Here is a 12484-nt window from a genome sequence, read left to right as displayed (position 1 = left end):
GGGATTGGCTCACAGGAGCCTTGCTCTGTGGCGTCCGCGCACTGCAGCGGCAACTATCATTGGCCCCGGTGCGCCGCGCGGGGGCGGCGAGAGTGCGCCTTGCACGCGCTCACACTCTGTGGTGAGGCTGGGCGGAGTGAGGATCGAATCGTCGGGATCGGATACTCTGTGCACGCGGTGCGGTGTCATCGGACGGCGGACGCTGCAGCTGTGGTGGTGTGGTGTCTGTGCTCGGGGCTGGCTGCAGGATTCCGGCACCGGGGAGGGGAAAGGATCGCCGGGACGCCAAGTGAGCGGCGAGGTGCCCCGCTGAACCACCCGTCCTTCAAAACCCCGGATACTGCCGAAGTTCGCCGCCACCGCCTCGCCCTGGGAGCGGGCACGCAGGCAACTACTTCGGGTGCCCCCGCCGATGGACTTTTCGCGCTGTGGGCAATGTACCGCTTCCCCTCATCGACCTCGCCCCCCTCCATATACTTGCTCAGGTGCCCCCTGCCACGAACAGACCCGCCTCCCTCCCCCTATCCTATCAATATTATTTTTTTTTTCTTTTTTTTTAATAATAATATCCCCCCCCAGGCATAGCTCCCCAACAGTGTCCCTCTCATGAGGAGGCAATAGGGGGGCTAACCACCCCACCCTTCAATCCCCACCACTCCGCCGCCTCAGGCGGGAGAAAGGGAACGAGGAGAACAACTGGGAAGCGGGCGGCGGCCGCGCAAAGGGCAGCCGCAGCAAGCCCGAATCCCACAATGTGAAAATGTAAATTAAACTTTTCAGCAATATCCGTCTTGTTGCTGAGCACCGCCCCCTCGTGCCTCATTGAAGGTAGGGAATTCTTCTGTTTGCTGAGAAAATTCCAGGAATTCTGAGGGGCATTATGTACAAACTTCGGCAAAATAGTTTGAAAGTAATGGCGCTTAGCAGCCGCTACTGCTTTAATAAAAGAAACCTGCTTCATTTCTATGGTGCTGCGGGGAACACGTGCTCTTCTTAAGCGTTTTGAGTCTTTTTTGATGCAAGATATATCGCGTAATCCAGGGATAAGATTTGCCTGTTCTTTTTATTCTTGATTGAATAAATGGATTGATACAATATGTGGTCATGTGTTTAAATTTGGCCACAGAAAAGACGGGTCACTTCCTTCAAAGCTGCTAAGACACAGATCTAATAATCTAGTACGCTCTCATCACTGGCACGCGAGAAATCTTTTACAAATACGGTTTTACACTGTCCGTCAAGTTTATCAGCAACAAAATCGCAAGTAATGTACACCATCTGATGATCAGACATTCCTTGATGGATCGAAACAGTATATGTTTCAAGAGAACGGCTCACAAAAATCAAGTCAAGAACAGAATTAGATGAACCATAAATACGTGTAGCTTCTCCTACTATTTGTTTTAAAATGTTACACAGCATGATATCAAACAAATTGCCACAATGTGCGCAGTGTCGTTGTTTAGAAATCTGAATTCTTTTTTTTTATCTGCTCACTGTGTCAGTCATTCTGTCGTGTACGTTGCGATGGCAGTTTCACCCTTGTGTTTGTGATGTCATCCAATGAAAACATTTGGCCCGCCACGACCAACTTATCACTCACTAATTTAAATTTCATTTTCTTGTCTCTTTCTGGTTTGGCACTCTCCCATAAAAGCTTTCGTTTCCTGAGGGTTTCTTCCGAATAGTCGTTTTGAATAGACACATTCTTTAATTTGAGCTTGTATGTCGTGGCGCACTCAATCCGAAGTCTTGATTACTGCGTAAAACGACGAGTTAAAGACGACTCTACCAGATGCAAAATGACTTCGCAGAGGTCTTCTTTACGCTCAGGTGCAGTATCAAGCTGGGGTGTGTGCTCAGTTTGGCTTAAACTAGTATGGAACGCCTGCGAGGCCCTGCAGACGCGAGCGCAATGTCGTGGCGCGCTCAACCCGAAGTCTTTATTCCTGCGTAAAACGACGAGTTAAAGACGACTCTACCAGATGCAAATTCACTTCGCAGAGGTCTTCTTTACACTCAGATGCAGTATCATGCTCGTGCGTGTGCTCAGTTTGGCTTAAACTATTATGGAACGCCTGCGAGGCCCTGCAGACACGAACGCAATGTCGTGGCGCGCTCAACCCGAAGTCTTTATTCCTGCGTAAAAAGACGAGTTAAAGACGACTCTACCAGATGCAAATTCACTTCGCAGAGGTCTTCTTTACACTCAGATGCAGTATCATGCTCGCGCGTGTGCTCAGTTTGGCTTAAGCTATTATGGAACGCCTGCGAGGCCCTGCAGACGCGAGCGCAATGTCGTGGCGCGCTCAACCCGAAGTCTTTATTCCTGCGTAAAACGACGAGTTATAGACGACTCTGCGAGATACAAAATCACTTCGCATATGTCTTCTTTACACTCAGATGCAGTATCAAGCTCGTGCGTGTGCTCAGTTTGGCTTAAACTATTATGGAACGCCTGCGAGGCCCTGCAGACACGAACGCAATGTCGTGGCGCGCTCGCGGCTGGCGAGGTTGCAATCCGGTAAAAAGGAGGGTGGTTAAAAAATTAAAAAAAAAATAGGAAAAGGGCAGGGATGGGGCGGGGGAGGTGGCGGCGCGCGCCTAGTGAATGGAGAGAAGAGGGGGGCCTCCCCCCCCCCTCCCCTCGCGCTCCCCAACGGGTTGTAGGATCAGTTTTTGCCCCTCTTCACGACGGGCCTCTGGTTTGACATTGTGAAAGCAGAGAAGGGGGGGGGGGGGACGGGGGGGGCGTCTTAACCGCAGTACGTCTCTCCTTTCCCTAGGCGCGCGCCGCCACCACCCCTGCCTTCATCCCTCCCTTTTTAATGTTTTTTATTTCTTTTCTAACCACACTTCTTACCCTGATCGTCGAAGGTGCGAGGAGAATTTCGGAACGCCGGCGAGGACCTTGCCGATTATTATTATAATTATTATTGATTCACAGGAAGGGAAAGCCGCAGTACCGGTCGCACTTGTTTCCGTGGACTCCTGAACCGCGATGTAAGGGAAGGGAGGACGATGGGAGTGAAAGGTAAGAGTGAGACAGAGGAGCCATAGTGGAGGGCTACGGAATAATTTCGACAACCTGGACATCTTTGTGCGCTGACATCTCACACCACATGGACGCCTCAAAAGTAATCTAGCAACGTTGGACGCCTCTTCGTTCCTCCCCCATTGAAACGCAGCAACCGCGGTCGAGATGGAACCCGGGTGCTGGAAGAGAGAAAATTACTGTTTTTTTTTCCTGAACGTATTCCGATCAATGAAGTAGGACAGACATTTTTTGTACGTGGGCAGAAATTTTCTTTAAAAATACCTTTAAGTTCACACGCAATTTTTAGAGTGTAAGTCGGTTCTAACGAGCAGGTATCTTCTCCGAGAATGGAAGACTTCCTTAGTGACTCGCTTTTCCTTAGTGACTGCTTTCCAAAATCTCAGCACGCAGGCCAAAGCACACTTCACCAACGGCGGCCGCTTGATAACAGTCCTAGGTCAGTGTCCAAATAAAAACCTCGCTCCCATCGCGCACGGGTTGAGTTGCATGTCATAGCATATGCACCGATCGTCTTCAGGTTAAGCAGAAAATACTGCTGCAAAGGGCAGCGATCGGGCCTTTTAGGATGTAAATAATAAGGACACTAACAGACTATTTGGCATTAAAAAAGGGGGAGGTGGAGAAGGACGGCTGGTCCTGGCCCTGATGGGGTTAGGATAGGTAGGTCAACGCCGCTTGCGGTGGGGGCTAGCCTGCCACTGAATGTTTATCTGTTGTCGGCCGTCATTGCGCCCGCCACCGCTTCGGTGGTTGGCCGGCGGCTGTGGCGGCACGAGTCTTTCTTGCCTCTTCTTTTAGAGCGCAGCTCTTTGGCGCCCATTCCTGGGTTTCGCGGTGGTGTCGGCGTTGGCCTCGTAACCAGTTCCGCCCCCCTTTCAGCCCCCCCAAATGCGAGCCGGCACTTTAGCAACCGAAGCCTCGCAGGAAGAGAGGGGAGGGGGGTAGGGCGCGGCGATCGGAGAACACTAGGAAAGGAGCGGGGGTGGGGGGTAGGGATGGTCTCCGGAGGCATCGCTGGCAGCGACTGACTGATGCCGCTGATGCCTCTAGCGAGTAAAGACAACGGGCTGCTATATAGTGTTGCGTACAACACCGTCCAAAAAAAAACTGATTTATTTATAGGAAGGGAAAGGCGCAGTAACTGTCTCACTTGTTTTCTGTGGACACCGCAACCGCGCCGTAAGGGAAGGGAGGAAGGTGGGAGTTAGGAAAGAGAGAAGGAGCCGTAGTGGAGGGCTACGGAGTAATTTTGACCACCTGGGGTTCTTTAACGTGCGCTGACATCGCACAGCACACGGACGCCTCTTCGTTTCGCCTCCATCGAAACACAGCCGCCGAGGTCGGGTTCGAACCCGGGTACTCCGGCACGGTAGTCGGGCGTCTTACCACTGCACCACCCCGGCGGGGCACAACAATGCCGTCGTCGCCATGTGGAAAGAGGAGGAGGGGGTACGCCCCCACTTCCTGTGTGGAGGCGAGGGTGCTCTCAGCGGATCACGGTGCAAGTCGTTCTCACTCGCTAGCGGCGTCAGCGGCATCAGTCAATTGCTGCTACCTGTTCGTTGCGCAACGTTCCTATGGACCCACACGCTGCCTCCCGCAACCTCCCGATAATTCAATTGCTCTCCATTTCTCCGACCACAAAGCTTCTTTCATGACAGCCAAGAACTGTTAGTGGAGTGTTTCTTGAAGCAATACCTGTGAAAAATAATAAAAGTTGTATGTAATTGTACATACGTCTCTTGCTCGAAATATTTGCCGCAATTTATCGAAAAGATGAAACAGCTGATGAGCTGCGCTCAAATTTCGCATTAGGAAATAACGTAATCGTGGGCAATTTTTTCTTCTCTATTTTCTCTTCTGTCCGCATGAGGCAGCGGGGGTAACTCAGCTACAAAGCCAGTAGCGGGCCCGTGCATCTTCTTTTCCTTCTTCGTACAGCCACAAAAACAAGAACAACATCAATAAAAAACAGATAATTTGGCATTCAGGCTCGGTTGTTGCTCGTGGCCCTACGGATCTGGGATGGTAGGTCACTGCCGCTTGCGGCGGGTGCTAGCCTGCCACCGAATTTTTATCTGTTGTAGGCCGTCATCGCACCCGCTACCGTTTAGATGGTGGACGGCGGCTGTTGCGGTGCGCGTATTTCTCTTCCTTTTCTTTTTATTTCTTCTCTATTTTTACTTCTGTCCAACGACGCAGCGGAGGTGGCTCAGCTACAGAGCCAGTAGCAGGCCAGTGCATTTTCTTTTCCTTTTTCCTTCACTAGCAACAACATTCAGGCTCAAGTGTTCTTTACTTTTGCCTTCCTGAAATTCCTGCGTGGTATCAACAATCATGAACATTGTAAAACAAAATTTCAGTATTTGTATTTTTCGCCCCGCCAGAATGGCGCAGTGCTTAAGATGCCCGACGACTGTGCCAGACTACCCGCGTTCGAACAACACCACCTAGTGAGTAGTCTAGGTGGTGTTGGTTCGAACCCGACCGCCGGCGGCTGCGTTTCGAAGCGTTGGTGCCTGGGGGCTTCACCTTATCCCACTGCCATATCACTGTAAATAAACACCCCTTTTCTATTTCACCGTAACAACTTGGTGGAAGGTGCTCCGTTCGATCCTTAAGTACGGCGCAGCAAGACCAACTTGAGTTTCGACGTAGTCGTCGCCTTGCTGGACTGCCACCACTTACAACAATAATGGACCACACCGAATCTAACTCTGCCAGCCGCGACGCTGCAAGCCAGGCTGGTGACAGGCCTGCCCCCTCCCTCTCTATTCCCTGCCAACCTTACCGGGAACCACGACCGTTTGCAGGAGAAGAAGGTGAGGACGTTGAGAAGTGGCTACTTCATTATGAACGAGTTAGTCGGTACAACCGGTGGGACCCTATCACCATGCTCACAAATGTCGTTTTCTTTATAACTCACACGGCGATGACCTGGTTCGAGAATAACGAGGACAATTTTCCAACTTGGGAACGGTTTGCCACCGAGATAAAACAGCGTTTTGGTGACTCTGTACCGAGCAAAAAGCGGGCTGAGCAGACCCTTGCTCAAAGAGCTCAATTGCCGGATGAAACTTGTACAACTTATACAGAAGGGATCCTCAGATTGTGCAAATGCGTGAATTCCAACATGCCCGAAGAAGACAGAGTCGGCCACATTTTGAAGGGCATCGCGGCTGACGTATACAACTTTTTAATTGCCAAAGGCACCCTTGAAACCGTCTCCGATGTTATTAAACACATCCGCGCTTTTCAAGCTCTCAAAACCCGTCGTATTGCAGCAAAATCTGGGTGGCTGGCCAACGTGCCTACCGTGGCCAGCCTTGATGACCATGCCCAACTAGATCTTCCGTCGACGATCCAGCAAATCGTGCGGGAAGAACTCCTGCGACTCAACCCACTTCCCCTGCACGAATCTGCTAAGGTCTCTGTCCAGAGGGTATCCAGACGGCCGGCTTCACCACCACAAGCGATTACAGTGCAGCCTTTCACACAAGCTCCTGAAGTTGCAGCTTCTATTGACTATCCTCCTATACATTTTGCCAACCGGAATGCGCCGATGCCTGACGCCCCAAGGTATGACGTCGCCCCAAGTGCACATAGACCTTCCATTCAATCTACCAGGATTCCTGAACAGTATGAGCATCCAGCCAGACCCACGACGCGCCCAGCTGTTCCTTGCTCTTATTCCCATCAGCATTTTCTACCTTCCCCGCCGATATGCTACCGCTGCGGCGTCGAAGGTCACATCGCCAGGTACTGCCGCAGTAGGTTACCACCTCACTATAACCGTCCGACGCCCCCAACAGTACCCAACAATCGGGAATACAGTCCCGTTTTTCAGCAATCAAATACTCAGCGTGGGTATTACCGCAACATCCATAACAAGAATCTCCGCCACCATACTCCCCTGCATCTGATAGAAGTGTTACTCCTCCACCCGCCTTCCGTGCGCGTCGTTCTCCATCACCGCGGCGGCGCTCCATGTCGCCTCAGCAGGAAAACTAACCAGCCCGACCGATGGGGGTGAGGCCGCTGGAAATGTGCTGTGTGCCAACATCCCTCCAACTATAATGCTCAAAAACAAAATTCGTGTGTTCATTGATGGTATGTATACATTAGCTTTGGTGGATACGGGTGCGACTGTGTCTGTGATGAGTAATCAGTTTAGGCGCTTGTTGGGACGCAAAGCGATGTTTGAATATGACCGTGCTTCAACGTTTTGTGGTGTGAGTGGAGAGGCGTTGCGGCCACTGGGTGTGTGTAGTGCGCAAGTGTCTGTGGGTGGTGCAATTTTTCAAGCCGAATTCATAGTCTTACCCCACTCTACGCATGACATCATTTTAGGAATGGACTTCTTGAAGTTTTGTGGCGCTATCGTGGACTGCCGAAGTTAAGAGGTTCATTTTGATGGCTCGCATCTGCCGACTTTTTTTGAAAGTGGCCGTAATGAAGACACAGTTTTTAGTATTACCGAAGACACAGTAGTTCCACCTTTGTCTGCCATGTTCGTCCCCGTGTCCGCTCCACTTCTTGACCAGGTTTCATTCCAGACCGTGGTGAACCCAGTTCACTCAGCATACCTGAAGAAAAATGTTATTATCCCTCACTGTATGATCTCCGTGCATCACGGTAGTGCCTCGTTATGGACAATCAATCCATCGCCCGAGGCCGCTGTTTTACCATCGGGATTGAAGCTTGCCTCCTGTGGACCCGATGCGCCCCACGTCGTTGCTTTGGTCAAAGATGCTACGAGTTCCACTGTACCTCTGCCTGCTGATCAAACTTCGACCTTCCGTATGATCAGCGCCGATCTCAGCTCACCTCAACGCCGTACTCTTGTGGATATTCTTCTACCCCTTTCGCCTATGTTTGACTTTTCTCAAACAGATGGACCGACCTCTCGCACTGCACATCGCACCCATCATACCATCGACACTGGTTCGGCTCGTCCCATTCGTCAAAAGCCATATCGCGTGTCCCCCTCTGATCACAAAGTCATTCATGAGCAAGTGGAGGACATGCTACGTAAGAAGGTGATACCGGAGTCATCTAGCCCCTGGGCTGCCCCTATTATTCTTGTACGCAAGAAAGACGGTTCGTGGCGATTCTGCGTCGATTATCGGCGTCTAAATTCTGTTACGAAAAAGGACGTCTATCCTCTTCCTCGCATAGACGATGCCCTCGACTGCCTCTCTGGTGCGTCCTATTTTTCTTGTCTTGATCTCAAATCTGGCTACTGGCAAATTCCAATGGACCCTGCGGATAAGAAAAAAAACAGCCTTCGTAACGCCAGATGGTCTTTATGAGTTTAATATTATGCCATTCGGGCTGTGTAATGCGCCAGCCACATTTGAACGCTTTATGGACGCAGTTTTGCGCGGCTTAAAATGGGACATTTGTCTTTGCTATCTGGGCGATGTCGTCATATTTGGGAAATTCTTCCAAGAACACAAAGACCGTCTAGTACGCGTCTTGAATTGTCTGCACAACGCCGCCCTAATTCTAAACTCGAAAAAGTGCCGCTTTGGAGAGCGCCAAGCGCTGGTGCTAGAGCACCTTGTCGATGGTGATGGTGTGATGCCGGATCCCCAGAAAACTGCCGCTGATGAGTCTTTTACACCCCCCCCCCCCCAGATAGTGAAGGAGTTGCGCAGTTTTCTAGGGTTGTGTTATTATTTTAGACGCTTTATACATCACTTTGCTGACGTCGCTTACCCATTGATGTGCCTTCTCAACAAAAACTCCACTTTTGACTGGACACCAGACTGCGACGCGTCATTTCGTCAACTTAAGTTTCTTTTAATATCGAAACCCATCCTACGTCACTTCGATCCTGCTGCAGTGACAGACGTTCACACGGACGCTAGTGGAATTGGTCTCGGGGCAGTCCTTGCCCAACGGCACGATGAACGAGAGCATGTTATCGCGTGCGCAAGTCGTACCCTGAGCAAGCCGGAGTGAAACTACACAGTCACCGAACAGGAATGCCTGGCTGTAGTTTTCGCTGTGCAGCGTTTCCGTTCATATTTGTACGGACGTTTACTATCTTAACTGACTATCATTCACTCTGTTGGCTGCGGAACCTTCGAGACCCATGTGGTCGCCTCGCACGCTGGGCCCTCCAGTTACAGGAATATGACTTTGCCGTGGTGTGCAAAAGCGGGAGGCGTCATGCAGACGCAGATTGTCGTTCTAGGATACCTACTCGTAGTTCCCAAGACGTTGTGCGCGGACGTATTGCGTGTTATGCATGATGATCCAACTTCTGGGCATTTGGGAACGGTTCGAACACTCCTGGCCACCTAGAGCGGTAGCCCCAGCTGCCTGACTTCTTCCTCGTCAAATAAATGTTTACCCTCCTCCATCGTGTTCAAAAAAGATTTTACTGGCCCAGAATGCGCTCGACGATTGAACAATACGTTGCCAGTTGCAAGCAATGTCAACGCCACAAACGTCCAACTGCAACTCCATCTGGCTTGCTGCACCCTGTGAAGACCCCGAAAGCTCCGTTTGATCAAGTAGGCATTGACCTCGTAGGTCCGTTTCCGGAGTCCGTGAATGGAAATCGCTGGATTGTAATCTGCATGGACTATCTCACACGCTACTGTGAAACCGCCGCTCTTCCATCTGCTACGGCGCATCAGGTGTCGCTTTTCTTGCTGCACTCAGCCATCTTACGACACGGGCCGCCACGAATTGTCATCACTGATCGGGGCCGACAATTCACTGCTGATGTTGTTGAAGAGCTCATGCGTTTATGCGCCGTAACGTTCCGACATTCGACGCCATACCATCCCCAGACAAATGGCTTGACTGAGCGCGTCAACAGAACGCTTATCAACATGCTAGCCACGTATGTGGACGCAGGGCATAAGAACTGGGACACCACACTGCCCTTCATCACGTATGCGTTTAATACCGCCACGCATGAGACGACTGGGTACAGTCCATTTTTCCTGCTCTATGCCAGACCGCCACGCTACTCCCTGGATACTATCCTGCCCTTCACAAGCAGTGAAGACCCCTGCCTGGCTGAGACCCTCTGTCTCACCGAAGAAGCTCGGAGAATCGCCCGATTACGGTCTGGTGCTTCACAAGAACGTTCTAAAGTGCGATACGATGCCAGTCACCGGCGGGTCACGTACTCTGTAGGTGATTTAGTCTGGCTGTGGCGTCCAATTCGGCGCCGTGGCCTACATCAAAAACTCTTGGCCCACAATGACGGCCCCTATGTGGTTGTCAAACGCATTAGTGATTTAACTTATGCAATAGCCCGCCTGACAGCAGCGGGTCACCGGTCTGCCAAAACCGAACTATATCATGTTTCCCGCTTGAAGCCGTGTCAGCCTCGCACTACTCACGAACACGCCCAGAGGGCTTAGGCTGAATATGGGGGAAATGTCACGCCACTGACGACGAAGAAGAATTGTGCTGGTCTGGGAGAAGAAGAGGAGAAAGCGTTGGTGTCTGGGGGCTAGTAGGCTTCACCTTATCCCACTGCCATATCACTGTAAATAAACACCCCTTTTCTATTTCACCGTAACAATATTGTCCAAAACTTAGAATTCAATGCAAGGCAGGGAATCAACCCTAAAATCATTGCGGTCAGAAGACTGAGTCCCAGGTCCACGATCCCTCTCGTCTTCGAAGAAGAACGTGTACCAAGGACAATCAAGCTTTTTGGCTTTTATGAAAGATGTCTTTTGTACAAGAAAATATACGAAGTGTGCTACCAGTGCGGCGTGCTCGGACACAAGGCAGACGTCTGCCCAAACCCCATTGCAATCCGAAGGTGCAGAAACTGCAGAGAGAGAGACCCCAAGAATGATCACAACTGCAAAGAAACTCGATGCATCCTATGCGCCAAAGAGCACCCGCTAGGGGACAGGAAATGCAGAGCTATGTTTCGGACCCCATATCAGGTCAAGAAAAATTACTGGGAGAAGAAGATGCTGGAAGAAGCACTTGCTAGCCTAGAAGAACACGAAATATTGCCGATTCGCAAGACCCCCTTAAAGGAAAGAAGTAGATGACAGACAACACGAAAACTGTAAAAACTGCGGACAGAGAGGTACACTAGATCACATAATCTGGCAATGCCCCTTTTCCTCTGGGGCAGTGGCCAACATTCATGACACGGAAGCTTGGGAATCCCTTCTCCAAAGCGAAACCCTTGAGACCCAAAAAGAAGTCGTCCGCCTGGCGGCTGAGGCCGCGAAGAACAAGCCAGAACAAGCCAGTGAGGTGATAGCGCTTGGTGTAATAAAGTCGCTAGGAAGTTCACAATACCTTACTATCTGTAATACTCCACGTCCTATAGTCACGAAGCAGCGGCAAGAGGTTGTAGCCTTGGACCAACCGGGCGCGTTCCTGCAAAGATGGGCGCACCCACCACCGCCTCCGCCACGAACCTGATTTTTCATCTGCATTTAGCAACTCTTCCAGCATAATCATTCCATAGTCGCAGAGGAGAATCGAAACGATCTCTTTATCCTCTGAAATGGTCGTCATTACTTACCCTCTACAAGCGTGCAACTGGAAAATAAACGAGAGCACCAATAAAACAACGCAAGACTGTGCAGCCACGCAACAGACGACAAAAGAGCGCGCGAACTGTCTCCGGGGCTCACGCGTGCTCTGGCTTCATTCGCAAACTCCTGATATAGGAAAAGAAACTGCCGTGAGGTCTCACTGCTTTCGTAAAAAAGCGAGAAGCAGCCGCAGTTCCGCGTCGGTTCCGCCGCCGCGGGAGGGGTAGATGAGAACAGGCCACTCTTTTCCGGCGAAGCGAATCCGCTTCGCTCACCAAAAATTTGGTGCAGTGTGAATGCCGTCCAAACGGAAAACTAATTCGGCCGCAGTTCCACAGGCAAGAACTGCACCGTCAGGGACTAACTGAAGACATGTTTCCGTGTTCATTGAGGGAGTTCTTGTCGAAGCACTTGTAGACACTGCCGCAGCCGTTTCAGTTCTTAGTTACGCACTCTGTCGCAGACTCAAAAAGGTGATGACGCCGCTTCTCTTCGCACCATCAGTCCTCGGAACATTCGACCATTAGCCGCCTGCCGCCTTCTCATCGAAGACGTTCCATACACAATAGAATTGAACGTCCTCGCCCGCTCATCACGCGACGTCATCCGGGGTGGGGCTTCCTCTCTAATCATCACGCCGTAATAGAATGCGCCCGGGATTAAATTGAGTTATCACCCACCCCGCCGGGGTGGCACAGTGGTTACGGCGCTGGACTACTGTTCCCAAGGACGCGGGATCGAATCCCGGCCTCGGCGGCCGCTTTTCGTTGGAGGCGACAAGCAAGGCGCCCGTGTGCTGTGCGATGTCAGTGCACGGTAAAGAAGCCCAAGTGGTCGAAATTTCCAGAGTCCTCCATTACGGCGTCTCTCATAGCCTGAGTCGCTTTGG

At 51.1% G+C, this 12484-nt stretch overlaps 1 protein-coding gene and 1 non-coding gene across 2 annotated transcripts in view; both read left to right on the top strand.

Annotated features, from left to right (window-relative positions):
- The window catches only part of LOC146177940 (uncharacterized), a 119626-nt gene that overhangs the window by 58150 nt on the left and 48992 nt on the right, over window positions 1-12484 (top strand). The gene's annotated exons all lie outside the window — the stretch shown is intronic.
- Window positions 12279-12351, top strand: TRNAS-ACU (transfer RNA serine (anticodon ACU)). Its single transcript has one exon. It is a non-coding gene; the product is annotated as a tRNA-Ser (tRNA).

The sequence above is a fragment of the Amblyomma maculatum genome, chromosome 10, assembly GCF_055883805.1.
Source record: "Amblyomma maculatum isolate TAMU_Amacu chromosome 10, ASM5588380v1, whole genome shotgun sequence".
In the NCBI taxonomy this organism is placed as follows: Eukaryota; Metazoa; Arthropoda; class Arachnida; order Ixodida; family Ixodidae; genus Amblyomma; species Amblyomma maculatum.
This window is presented reverse-complemented; position numbering and strand designations above follow the sequence as displayed.